The following is a 13,114-nucleotide window of genomic DNA, read 5'->3' as shown; positions in this document are numbered from 1 at the left end:
TCTATGGTCCCACATTCACCATCATCCTAGGTCAGACACAGTACCTCCAACCCGGAAGTGAACAGTAGTCACCGTTCTGCCCCATTAGGTCGTGGTTTAGACTCTCAGTCTGAGTGGAACAACTTAAAATGGCACTCACTTAAAGCCTGTGACCAGCACCCCAGAGCTTGGACAGGGAGGAAGACGTAATTTTAAACCTTTAGCAGGCCATAGTAGAGTTGGACAAGCTGAGCACTGAAGACCTCACAAACTGACAGCCTCTCATTTCTCCTACAGCTTTACCCAATAAGTGATTGGCTTTGTAGTGACGGGTTTGAAGAGAGCCTCAGCTGATGCTCCTACTGTCACACACATTGTGCATACTGACCTCCCAAGCTCCAAATACTGCTTTTCCTGGAAATCCCTTTCCTATTGATTTAGGCCCTTAGGTAGTTGGTTGCAGTCAGGATGCTGGTACAGTGGACAGAGCCAGCACTCACTGTGTTGTCTTCTGCCCCCCTGATGTCACCAGTCGATTGAAATTAGCTGGAACAGTGGTACAGTGCACAATTACTAGACCTGCCAGGGAGCAGAAAAACACACAAAATAATTTATTTTAGCAAAACTGGGTAAAAATCCCATGGTGTTGGCTGTTTTGAGAATGTTGACCTATACTACAACCTTGCCTTTTTCCAAGAGCATTGCTGAATGCAATAAAACATAAAGTGCACTTGTGAATTTTGAGGTCAAATTCAGAGGAAAAAGGCATGCTTGACACACAGATAGAGAATGCAGTGGCCCTCAGGGCATGCCCCCTCAGGTGGAGGCCACACTGTCTAACAAGCCCTGATCTGTCACACTGTGGAGCCTGTCCCCACTGAGCAAAATTAACTCTATGCGGCACCAGATAAATGTAAGGTTCTTGCCTTGATGTCCTTTCTGCAGATGTCACTAGGCACCTGGGTAATGGGCACAGCTCATTAGAGTCCGGATCCAGGCAAAGAGGTAAGCACACAGACAAAAAAGTATACACTAGGTAAGCACTCACATCACACACCTACCTGGAAAGAGCAGATGAGGTGTGCTCATGTCCTCTTCTCAGCTTGACATTGGGTTCACTTGGCTGGACAGACACTGCCTAGCAGCTCAGTGGCTGTTTGAGGGCATATGCCTCCCTGCCTGCACCAAGCCACAACTTTGGTCAAGAAGATGAGGTCTGGAAAGATCTCTTCTTCCAGACAAGCGGCATACCGGTTGTCTTTCACTTTATAAAATGCTCAATTTAAAAATCACTGCAATAGATTTATATAAGTGCTTTCAAAAACTCTTACAGAAATTTTTTGTAGAAATGGAATATTTAAGATATTGGGGATTGGTTTGCAGAAATGCACAAGGATTTCCTGCCACCTCTGGTTAGAAAGTCCCAGAACTTCTTTGAAAAACTTTTAATTAAAATTATACAATTTGTCAATCATGCATGTTAAAAAGATAGGAAAGGAGAAACACATCTCTAAGCCATCAAGCTATTTCTTAGGAATTCCTGAGACAGACAACCTAAAAAAATCTCTGAGTTGAACACTTTTTAGTAGCATTTTTCACACTGTGACTATAAGATCATTGCTTTTGGGCTCCAGACAGTAACCTCTTAGTCGCTTAGCCTTAAAACAATCAGTGCAAAATGGAATTCAAACAAAAGAGTGTGATTTTTCTGAGCTATTTAAAGACTCTGGTGCCTCAGTTTCAATGGGCTGGCTTCCTGGTGAAGGCTAAGCCTCACTAGGCTCCTTCTCCTGCACTCCTGGGAAAACATGGTCTCTAGTCCACAATGAAACACCCAGTGCACACAAAAAGTGACACTTCACTAGCACCACTGTCTGCACTTCAAAAAATATGGTCAAATTCAATTTAATTCAAAATGAATGAGTAAAATGTACTTGTTCTAAGGAAAAGTGGAATTTTTTAACTGACAACTTAAAAAAATTCTTACTCTATTGTACACTTAAGATTTGCACATAAATTGACTCAATGTTTAACTGATGATGTATAATCTTTGCAAACAACACAATTATGATATAGCAAGGAGGTACATAACCCAGGGTATGGTCTGTGTCACATGCTACAACATTTATACCCCAAAAGAATCTTTAAAAAGATTGCAGTGACCATTCACAGTTGGAAACTCTGAGGTCTAAAGGGCACAGGTGCAAGGCAAGGTGGTTGCTGCTGTCCAAGTTCATGGGACAGCCCTAGGACACTTCACTCTGCTCAAAAAACCTTACGGGGTGCAGAAGGTTTATCCCATCCAGGAATTATAATGTGAGGTTAAATGTCCACAGTCAGGCTCCAATCTCATTCCATGAGAGGTTGGAAGACAGCACTCTGCTCAAGAGTGACAACCAGAATGTGCAGGGATCCCAGGGGCAGGCTGGGGTGGGCTGCAGCGAGAGGGGATTATGCTCCTGTGCAGATCAGGCCTGCGTGCTCCCCAGGTGACTGTGTGCCTCTTTTGTCACTTCCCCCGCACTAGCAGAGGTTCTGGAGCTTCAAATGTCACCTCTCAGTGTTCTGTACAGCATTTTTAGTAGTGTCAGCAGAAAGAAAACTCTGTTCTCAGACAGTACCCAGTGTAAGTGTAAGTTTCACAGGTAAATCACAAATGGGACATTTTTGATAAGGTTGAAGAACAAACTTACATTTTGAGAAGCTGAGGCATATTTGGGGTGTGGTACTGTCCTTAAGAAAAGGAAAAATAAAGATATGGCTTGGGATGCTTGGAAATGCAGGCGCCCTGGTTTGAGTTCTGGGTCCCCACCTTCCTCTGGCTTTCTGTGCCACCCATTTTAGCTGTGTTGAGCATTTCTTCTCCTGCTTCCCCACTGACACTGTGTGGGAAAAAGATTTCAAGGTAACAACGTAGACACAGAAGCACCCTAGTTAGGAGGGTTATGAGAACGTTACCTTGAAATGCTGCTTGTGATAGGAGAGCTGCTCTCCACCTGTGGATCTTGGAGGGAGCTGGGTGTGAGTGCCAGAGCTGGACAATGGCCCTCCCCTGGGTGGGAATCCTCTGTCCCTGCTGTCCTCACTACACATTTCTTCCTTCCTTTCCCCTGTGTCTGGTGACAGCACCTACCCCTCAGCTGGTAGGCACAGAGGCAGATGACTCACAGCCTAGCAGGAAAGGGGCCCCAAGGCATGATCAGGGCTGGAGGCTGCCCTCTGCATTCATCCCAGATGGCCTCAAGCCCTTCGCACTTATCCCTTATCCCGGCTTGACCCAGTTCCTCTGAAGATTCAAAACCCAACTTCAGACATAGCCACTCCCCGCCCAGCATTCCCACCTGGTCAGTGTCACAGTGAGACTCCTCCCAGTTGGAAGCAGCATCTGGCCATGGCTCATTGTCCCTCACCTGGCACCCACCCATTTCCCTCCCTGGGCAGCCTTTGGGTCCACACATAGGGTCCCAAGCCCTCATAGAGGCCTTGAAGAGAGCCCAAGACTGTCTTCCATATTTTATCTTTCAAATTCTGTTACTTTTGATCAAGTTTAATAAAGAATTTACACCAAGTTAGGAGAATGGATTCTGATTATCAGGGTCACAGAGCTTCCTGTCAGGCCTCCTGAGATGTCACAGGCACCTCTGTTCCTTTATCAAGGATAATTTAAGGAGTAGTATTGCTTCAAAGTGAAATTCAAAAACAAACAACAGAGCCTGAGCATGATGTAAGACCAAGTGAGATTTCAACCTGGTGTTCCAGAGTCTGGTCTCCCTCCACCTTGGCCTTGCAAGTCAGCTCTCTCATTCTCGCTTTCACTCATTCACAACACCCACTGATGTTGATTAAGCTCCAGGAACCAAGTGAAGCCCCTAAATACGGAGATGTGCTTGCTATTCCTCCCTCCAAAGACCACAGAGGAAGGACAGGCACAGGGTGTAGCCCCATTCCACAGAGTGAATTTGCAGTACTGTGGGGTAGATGGTGCCCATGCTGAAGGACCCCCACCTGCCAAGGCCGGCCGGTGGAAAACGAGAGTGGGGATGAGGATGAGGGGTCAGGGAGCAGTGTGGAAGGGGACAAAGCTGAGCGGAGACTCCTTGAATAACTGGAATTTGGACTGTACTTTGGAATGACTGGGTGGGACATGAGGATATCCTGGGTGAACTTCAGTTTTGGCCAACATCAACCTTATACTTACATAGTCCACCCATCTTTAGCAAAAAACTGAGTTTCTACAAAGGGATAAAATCAAAGTTACCAGAGTTGTGCTGTTAATTTATCTGTAGTTCTAATCCCCTAGCTTCTAGTCTAGCTCTCCTTGATAAGAGAGTAAAAATGGCACTAACACTTTTCCTCTCTCTATAAACTTGCACACATACATAAATTAGATCATGTTCAGCACCAAATATTATGTTCTCCTCAGGTTTCTTTACCTCCAGAAAGAGAAAGAATTTGTAAGGACAGTTATTGAAACTGTCAGATTCTCCAATAGCTTTGAACTCGGGATTTAAACAATTCTCTTATTAGATTTCTCCCCACATTTTATTTAGTACAAACAGAGAACTTACATAATCCACAAATATTAGATGATCATGTAAAATGTTGCCACAATGGTGTCATTTTTTAATATTTTTAATGTATTATAGATATACAGAATAGTGAGGGGCAGGATGAAATTTTCATACATGTACAAAATATAATTTGCTCCATTTCAGTCCCAGTACATCTTCTTTTCCTCCCCTCCTGCCTGTCCTCTTCCTCTTCCTCTAGTCTACTGGTCTTCCTTTCATTTATTGATTGGTTGACTGGTTGATTGTGCTTCATACATACACATAAAGGCATTATTCATGGAGATGCGTTCATACATCCACCTCCCACAATTTAGTCAGTTTTATTTCCTAGTTCCTCCCTTTCTCATTCCTCTTCCCTAAACTTCATCCCCTTTGTCTCCCACTGATCTCTTCTCTCTTTTCAAGGAATCATTTCTGTATTTTTATTACTTTGCTCTGACTTCAACATATGAGAGAAAACACTCACCCTTAAGTGTCAGAGTCTGGTTTATTTCATTTCACATGGTAGTTTCCAGGTATATGCATTTACCAAGTAAAATAATTTTATTTTTCTTTATACTGAACAAAGCCACATTTTCTCTGTGAATTTGTTTGTTCATGGGCCCCTATATAGGTTCCCAAGCTAGACTTTTGTGAATTGTGCTGCCTTGCACATTGATAGGCATGTATCACTGCATGGTCATTTTAGTTCTTTTGCATAAATACCAAGAAGTGGGACAACTGGGTAATAAGATGGTTTCATTCCTATACTTTTGAGGAATCTCCATGCTTTTTCCCAAAGTGGTTGTACTAATTTATAGTCCCTCCAAAAATGTATGAGTTCACTTTTTCCCCCACATTCTCACCAAAAATTATTATTGTTCATATTTTGGGTGATTGTTATATAGTCTTGATCTGCATTTCCCTGATTACTATGGATTTCTTCTGGTAGAGTTTCTTGTGTCTTCTAAGTGTAAGAAGATGTCCTCAGCAAACAGAGATACATTCCCTTCTTCCTTACTTATTATATCTCTTTAATGACCTTCTCTTGCCTCAGCTAGAGTTTTAAAAACTATATTGAATAAGAGTGATAGTGGACATCCTTGTCCCATTCTTCATTTTAGAGGAGATGTGTTTGTTTTTTCTCCATTCTAGATGATAATGACTTTGAATATGTCATATATAGCTCTTAAAATTACAGTCAGTTTCTTCTATCCCTAGTTTCTCCAGTATTTTAACATTTATGGGTGGACATTTTGTCAAAGGCTTTGCCTATATCTATTTAGATGATCATGTGCTTGTTGTCATTAATTCAGTTGATGTGATGAATTAAATATATTGACTGTGTATATTGAACCAAACTTGCATTCTTGAGATGAAACCCACTTGATCGTGGTGCAGTATCTCCTAATGTGATTTTGAAGGCAGTCTGCTGATATTTTTAAGGATTTTAGTTTCTATGTTCACTGGGTACATTTATCTATACTTTTCTTGATGTATCTTTGTCTGGTTTAGATATCAAAATGACACAGAGTTTATAGAATGAATTTTTCGAGTCTTCCCACTTTTTATATTTAATGGAATAACTTGAGGAAGATTGGCATTGGGTTTTCTTTAAAGGTCTAGTAGAACATGACTGAGAATCAATCTGAACGAGGGCAGTTCTTCATTGGAATGTTTTTAATTGCTGTTTCTGTCTCATTGCTTGATATTGGTCTTTTCACATTTTCCATATCATTATGATTCAATTTGGGTAGCTGACAGTGCTAAAAATTTATCAGAATATTTTTAGATTTTATGATTTATTGGAGTATAAATTTTCAAAAGAATTTCTAATTATCCTGTGTATTTCAGCAGTGCCTGTGGTAATATCTCCTTTTGTAGCTCAAATTTGGTTATTTGTGTCCTTTCTGTCTCTTTCAGTTAGTAAGTCTAAGGTTTATCCATCTTCTTTAGCTTTTAAAAGAACCAATTCTGTTGCATTCATCCTTTGCATTTTTTTATTCTCAATTTTTTGAATTATGGTAATCATCTTAATTATTTCTTGCCTTCCACTGGTTTTGGAACTAGCTTGCTCTTTTTTCTCTGGGTATTTGATGTGTAACATGATTATTCATCTATGATCTTTCTATCTTCTTCTTCTTTTTTTTATGTAAGCATCCAATGCTCTAAACTTTCTTATTATGACACTCATGCTGTCCCAGAGAATTTAATATATTGCATATATGTTCTAATTTGTTTCTATTTTTTCTTCTATGATCCATTCATTATTTAAATATATTGTTAACCTCCATGTGTATATCAGTTCTATAATTTTTCTTGCTATTCATTGTAATTTCATTCCTATATGATATGATGATAAGAAATATATTATTTTTTACATTTTCTAATATTTCCATTGCAACTTACTCAAATGAACACTCCTAAGTATCCCCTTCATCATGTTGATCCTTAGATCTCTAACCTAGGAAATCAGAGGATTTTGGTGAACATTACCAAATATCTCCTACAGCGCTCCATCTTCTCCTGAGACTAATTCTGGGCAGCAGGCCAGAGCTGCAGAGCTGAGTGTGTTGGAGAATTTGTTCTCAGCTTGAATTGAGTCCATTTCTACATCAGCAAAGTCAGGTGTAATGGCTTAGGCTCCTGTGCCTGTGGGCTTAGACACTGGGGATCAAATAGGGGCAAAGGGAGGACATGTAAGGTTTGCTGGAGGAAGGTTGTGCACACCAAATGCAGCAGCTCAAACTTCCTTGCCCTTTGTAGAACCTGACGAAGTAAGTGTGGCATATCCTAGTTCGTTTGGGCTTTAACAAGGCAATAGCAAAGGAAGATGTGTGAGCAACCACACGGGGAACACTCACAAGGTGAAGAGCTTTGGGATTTCAGCATAAAGATGATGGTAGAGGTGGGAGCAGTGAGCACTGAATGTGTTCTGAAGATTCCTTTCCAGGTGCCCTTGATGTCTTGTGGCAGGAGAATTTGGTGGGAACCAGGGCTACTGCTCAGTGGCAGGACCTAGCTCCTTAGCCTGGTTGACTATGTGGGAACATTGCTGTTTAAACATTTTGAGTTCAATCCACTGTCAGTGGGGATTCTTTTAATGATAAAGCTACTTCTCTTAAAATACAAAATCAAGCACTTCAGACAAGGTAAGACAAGATGATATTATTGAACTCAGTTGATTTGGGTAAAATTAAATTAGGGAAATAGTTTGGAGACGAGTTCACACACTTTTTGTTGCACAAAGAACAGAAAAGTGGTTTGTTATGGTGTTTCCTTAACGAACTGGAAAAGCTAAGGGTGAATTTAAAGGTAAAATGAGGCCATGTGAACCTGTTAAAATTATACAACGTGCTGCTCTGAAGGATTTGGAGCTTCGCTGGGACAACAAATTTCTCTGAGCCTGAGTCTTCTCAATGTTTAGCATACGGAAGGAAGAGAGAAGATGGACTCACATTCAGGACCTTCTATGTGCTAAACACACAGAGCTCACTTACTTCTGTCCCCTAAATTCTGTCCTCAGAATTCTCATAGGAAAATGCTGAGATTGAGTTCTTTGAGGCTCAGACAAGTTGTTGGTTGTCTTGGGCTGATTCTCTAACATTTCAAAACTGTGTAATATTCACAACATTTGCAAGGTAAACTCAGGGTCCAACACTTGCTATGTTTACATGTATCAGGCTCTGTCAAATTGGATTTTCATTTTTTTCTTTTTAAAAAATTCTATATATTTGAGCAATGGGCTTTGCAGGATGACCCACCTTGCATCCACAGGAGTAGTTCTCTCCAAAGTATAATACAGCAAAAAATGTTTTGTTTAAATGATATTGTTGTAAGAAATAAGATTCCATACTTAATTTAAAAAACAAAGTTGCTGGTAATCAATGAAAATAGTACCACCCAAAGGTTCCAGATCATAACAGCTCAATTACAAGGTGTACAGGATCCTGAAAGTAATGATTCAGGCCCATTCTCTGAACACATGAAAATTTTTAATGTTGCAAAATTAGTTATTGTAGTAGCTACCATCAAAACTATTTAATCTGTAAAGTATACATCACATAATCTAAATATAAACATAGCCTACCTCCAAAAATGGCCCAAGGAAGACATAAACAGCAGACTGAAATTAAACCTGGACTAAACAATGAAAGGAGGAAAGCACCCAGATGGCTCTGTGCCCTCCAAACCCTGGGTATGTGTTAAGGATTGATTTATGAAATGATCTAGTCACACCTTGTTAGTTTGGTTGCTGTTACTAATTTACTTCTGAAGCTAATATTTTGTTTAGTTGATCAGCAGATCTTCTGAGAGCCTCTGAGCTGGAGGCAGAGACGGAGGATTCAATGGGTCCCACCCTGTCCCTAAGCAGCACCCAGCTGTGCTGATGTGCCCAGGCCTCAGGGGTCCCTGGCATGCTTGACTTCCTTTGCTAAACCGAGGGTAGCCCCAGCTGTCCTCATTGCCCACTGCCCAGTCTCTGCCCTGGGCTCCTCCTCTCAGCTCTCTTCTCAACCAGAGCCCCCTGTGTGAGCTCCAGAAGGGGACCTGACCCCATGCCACACCCACTGTCCTCTCACCTGGTCCAGAGCACAGTCTGAGTCCTCCCCTCCCTACACACTTGCCCTGGGGCCTGGAGCTTCCAGAGCCCTTTTGTCCCTGCTGCTGTCCTGATGACCCAGGCAGGCTCCCCCAGGGCTGCTCCTGCTGCTCTGTCTATGCAGAGTGGTCCAGAGCCTGAGGGCTCCAGCAGCACCCCCTTGGAGTGGTGCTCAGTGCTGCTGCCCAATTGTCCCTCTGTCCTTCCTCCCTGCTCTATTCTTCTTGCACACACCTTGCAGCATGTATTTGGGCTGCTGCTCTATTTTCTGTGTCACCCACTGAATATGAACTCCAGAGTGTGGAATCTTGTGTATTTTAACCACTAAATCCTGTTGATGGCCAGCAGCACTGCCACAAACAGAAGCAGTGAGCACATTTTGATGGGATGGATGGATCTCAGGGCTGGGCACATTGTGTTTTCCTTCTCTGTGTGGTCAGAGCTCTGTTTCTAGACCTGCTGGAGGCACAGGAAGCCTGAGATCTCACTGCTCTGCAGGTAAAGTGATGCTGTGCTCCTGACTACCACTTTTTTACTCTCAGTGCTTGTCAACCTGACAGCTTTCAAAATGTGTCCCCTCTTATGTGAAAAGCTCTCCTTTGCAATTGTATTCCTGTTTACTACGGTATATCAAGGAATCATTGCTGTTTACTTACTGAGATGAATCATGGCAACACACTGTTGGTTACTTTTCTTTCCTGTCAGAAAATCATTAATCCAAATTAACATCCACAGTAGTCTGTGGCTGCATCCCCATGGAAAAGCTCAAATATAAAGTGAAAATCTCTCTAAGACTAGACACAGGGAGAAGTCAAACACATACTGGCGATATAAGAAATGTTACGATCTCATTTTATGAATATTTGTGAGAATAAAAACAATGAAAATGAAATTGCCAGATCTGACATGGCACAAGGAAAAGAAGAGAAGCTGTTAAGGGCTGAGAGGCAGATGCACATTCCTAAAGACCAGCCTAAGCAACAATATCACCTAGGAGAGGAACTCACTCATTTTCTTCTCATTTTGGTTTCTTTACTCTAAATGATTAATAACTAATTATGGTTTTACTTCCCCTACATAATTAAGTCTGAACAGGGCAAGTGCACACACGTGTAAGCTACAGTAAGGACACTGTCTCTGCCCACGTTCCTTCCTAGGTGAGCAGCTCAGCAGCAGAGCCAGATCCTGATTATAACTTGGGAAACTAAACTGCAGGACAGGAAGAAACATCCTCTTCATGGCCCATGTGCCTGACCTAGAATTAGGCCTGATCCTATGGAGGAGAGTAATCATTACACCAATTACTTTGAATGCTTTATTGCACACACAGTAAATCACTCACCAGTTACTAAATGTGCTATTGTGAAATGATTAGTAATATGATGCCAAATCTCTTCCAAGGCATAACTGTATTTGAGAATGTTATTCTTCACATCCATGAATTCTTCTTATTAGCTGGGAAATTTAAAAAAAAACTTAGTGTCTAAATCACATTAAAATAAATGAAGTAATGAGAAGAAACTTTCGTGTAAGTTATGGCTCACATCCAGGTTTCTTCTATATACAAAAAGTCTGTCCCTGTATGTGCTTCCATTATCCATACCCGTGTTGTATTTCTGTTACTGTTCTAGTTCTAGCTTGCTATTGTGAATATAGAATAAAAAATATTGCACATGATTTAATCGGTCAACTTCATCATATGTAATTTGCTTCCAAGAAAAAAGGGAAAATGTATATAAAAACCTTAATATTTGATATTAGTTTGTAAGGTTTTCACAATGAAAACCACATTAGGGAAGAGACAGTATCCAAAGAACATGCTATACTAAGGTTGATCATACAGGACTCATGATACCTTCACAACTTTAGAAAGATGCTTTTGAATGATGACCCACTTCTAGGACCAGCTGAGCAGCTTCTATGTAGGAGGTGAGCAGCACAGCTCTGGGAGAAGACCCTGGCTTACTCAGCTGCAGCAGTGCCAGTGGGGAGGGGAGAGCAGGCACTAAAGGTGTGGAGGAGGCGAGGTCACTGAGGATGCAGACTCAAGCACACAGGGCACTTCTGCGCCCCACAGGCCATGTCTGTGGTGAACCTGATGCTGAGTTGGGGAGCTGGGAAAGCAGGGTCCTGGCTTCCTCGGGGCTGAGCCTGGGGCATAGTCCTAGGAATGCTCCTGCCCAGCATTATCTAGGACAGACTTCCTCAGTTCTTTCATTTGTATTAGTTACATATGGGAGTAGAATTTTTATTTCAATTTGAGATGGTTACCAGAAAGAACTGGGAAAGCAATTTTTATTTCCGATATCAAAATCTATTGAACAGTATTTTTTCACATATTCGTTGGCCACAGTATTTCCGCTATTGAGAAGTGTCTGTTTAATTCATTTGCCCATTTATTAATTGAGCTACTTTTGCTACTGTTTTGTGAGTTCTTTATGTATTCTAGATAATAATGTTAGAAGAATACCTATCAAAGATTTTCTTCTATTCTCTCTTTCTTTCTTCACATTTCTTATTGTTTCCTTTTTTTGTGCAGTTTTAATTTGATGGCACACCATCTATGAACTCTGAGTCTTATCTCCTGAGCTTTGAGATCCTATTCAGAAAATTGTTGCCTCGGCCTGTACGCTGGAGTGTTGACCCCATGTTTTCTTCTAGTAAAGTTTCTGGCTTGATTCCTAGATCTTTGACACAATATGAGTTGAATTTTGTACAGAGTGAAAGATAAGGTTTTGCATCTCTTTTTTTTCCATATTGGATAACCAGTTTTTCCAGCACCATTTGTAGAAAAGACCATCTTTTCTCCATTATATGTTATTGGCACTGCATCAGAGATCAGATGAATATAGACGTGTGGGCTTTTCCCTATGTCTTCTAGTGCACCATTAGCAATTAGGAACATGTAAATTTAAACTACACTAAGATTTTACTTCACACCACTCAGAATGGCAGTCATCAAGAATACAAAAATAATAAATGATAGAGAGAATGTGGGAAAAAGGAACCACTTTTACAGTTTGGGGATTGTTAATTAGTACAACAAAATGGAAAACAGTATGGAGGTTTCTCAAAAGACTAAGCATTGAACAACCATATGACCCAGCTCTACCTCTCCTCGGTTTTTATACTGAAGAATTAAAGTCATCATACTGCAGTGATACATGCATACCCATGTTTATAGCAGCACAATTCAAAATAGCCAAACTATGGAACCAGCTATTTATCCAGCCATAAAGAAAAAAAAATAACTTTATTTAAAGAAAAATGGATAGAACTAGAGTTCATTATGTTATGGGAAAGAAGCCAAACTCTAAATATTGAGAGTCATGTTTTCCTTCATAAGTAGAATCTAGAGAGAGAAAAGGAAAATAAACTTAGGGGAAGTGGAAATCTCATGAAAATCAGAGATCAGTAAGGAAAGGGACGGGGAAGTTGGAGGGAGGGAGAGATGGGGAACATTCTAGGGAGAGATTTCAGCCATATTGTATTTCAGCCTGTACAAACATGTAACAGCAAATGTCATCATTACGTCCAACTGTAATGCACCAATAAGAAATGGGGAAAAATACAGACACATATTAGCAACTACTACACATTCGTTATCTGAAGCATAAATTTACTTATATTAAAAAATCTATTGAACAGAATCTGTGCTGTTGTATGGATGACAATGCATTCAAAACAAACACTAATAAACTTAATTTCTTTTATTCTCTTTTTCTATTTGATCATGTTTATTGCTTAGTGTATGGAGTGAATATTAGTTAAATAAGCATTAGGTATTGTATGGAGTGAATACTAGTTAAACAAGCATTAGGTATTGTATGGAGTGAATACTAGTTAAACAAGCATTAGGTATTGTATGGAGTGAATACTAGTTAAACAAGCATTAGGTATTGTATGGAGTGAATATTAGTTAAATAAGTATTAGATATTGGATGGAATGAATATTAGGTAATAAGTATTAAGGCACTATAAC

At 40.6% G+C, this 13,114-nt stretch overlaps 1 pseudogene across 1 annotated transcript in view; it reads right to left on the bottom strand.

Moving 5' to 3' along the window:
* Positions 1-13,114, bottom strand: part of LOC308647923 (olfactory receptor 2T3-like) — a 668,743-nt pseudogene that overhangs the window by 618,324 nt on the left and 37,305 nt on the right. The window lies entirely within an intron of this gene.

This window comes from Spermophilus citellus, assembly GCF_964194105.1.
Source record: "Spermophilus citellus genome assembly, chromosome: 1".
Lineage (NCBI taxonomy): Eukaryota > Metazoa > Chordata > Mammalia > Rodentia > Sciuridae > Spermophilus > Spermophilus citellus.
Note: the sequence above shows the minus strand (reverse complement) of the source record. Positions and strands in the feature narration are given on the sequence as shown.